Source organism: Cyprinodon variegatus, unplaced genomic scaffold (assembly GCF_000732505.1).
Source record: "Cyprinodon variegatus isolate N-32 unplaced genomic scaffold, C_variegatus-1.0 Scaffold2711, whole genome shotgun sequence".
In the NCBI taxonomy this organism is placed as follows: Eukaryota; Metazoa; Chordata; class Actinopteri; order Cyprinodontiformes; family Cyprinodontidae; genus Cyprinodon; species Cyprinodon variegatus.
In genome coordinates this window covers 1-1383 of record NW_015153164.1, presented here as the reverse complement: position 1 = coordinate 1383, position 1383 = coordinate 1, and positions in this window count along the sequence as shown.

The window sequence follows — 1383 nt, the reverse complement described above, 5'->3', positions numbered from 1 at the left end:
GGCTTACCGCGCTTACGTCACTATATTTGGGCAAAAATATCCGCTTCCAGACTCAGTGGTCGTGATAAAAAGTATTGTTTTCATTGTCTTACTGATTAACACTAAATTCATTAAATCACCTTGGACGTAATATTTTTAGGTATAAATAATGACCCACTGATTATTCCTTGATAGCTGAACTTTTCCTTTAAAGGGTCTATTTAACCAAGATAAGCTCTCAGACATATAAGAGCAGTTTGCAGAGCTGTGACCATGTTCTGTGTCTGACGTCACCCACCTTAAGTTCTGCTATTGTGTTTTCTCTTGTGCTGAACTCCCGCAGCATGTAATCCCTTCCATCCTGAAAATAACATAGAGAAAATCATTTTTTCAATGCATCTTACAATTTACCTTTTCAATGGACAGGAACATTGAAAATATTGAATTCACTCTGAATAACATGAAGTTAAGGAGCACAGAGTCCTATTTGGGATACAGGAGTCCTGCATGGGGAGCTAGCATGCGCGCGCACAAGATGTGGGCTGAAACATGCGGACGCTGAGTTCTACGCAAATGTTTGGATCAACAGACGGCCCAGTTCCGTACACCACCTCTGACTCATCTGTATGGATATAAAGATTTTAGAGACGGGGGATATTGGCATATTGGAACTTAATTTCTCTCACACTTAAAGTTCATGTGAAACAATAATTGTGGATTGAATTTGTTGATATTTGGCACACTGAAGGTACGCAGCTTTCTCCCTATCAGTTTTTCTTTGAATCCCAGCTGTTATTGTTGGGGCTCAAAATGGAAGAATTCTCTTATGTCAAAAAAAAACCAAGAATGGAGACGATTCCCTTTATCTGTCTGACCGGATGGAGGGAAACCGTTTATTAACAAGTCCAATTCCAACATGCTGTCCAAAAAGTCACAAATACAGAGCTCATCATCGTCACAAAGTCTCAAATCTTTTCCCCCAAATATGCTGCACCATGGTGTGAGTGTGCATGCACGACAGACTGTGTGGCCTAACGGGAATGTGTGGAAATCTGTGTTGCCTGCACTGAGCTCAGATGTTATTGTCTGATGCATAAACTGTTCATTCACCTCTGCGCTCGGTGGTTTTCTTTGTGAACGGCACAGCTGTAACTTTCTGAAGGACTGGTGTGGACATGTCCCCATCAACTCTGGCCTGGAGAGGACAGTCCCCACCAAAAATGTACGCTTTTTTCCCCCCTTTACGTTTATTAATTCTAGCTAAATGTAACTGAGGTTGGGTGCAGCTATCAGTGTTGAGAGCATTTTGAATCTGTGTTTTTCCCCCTTTTCTCCTTCTGCTTTGTTCTTCTTTACTAGTTAAAAAATGTTAGGCTTCTCAGAGGACCATGACTCCCAGTTACG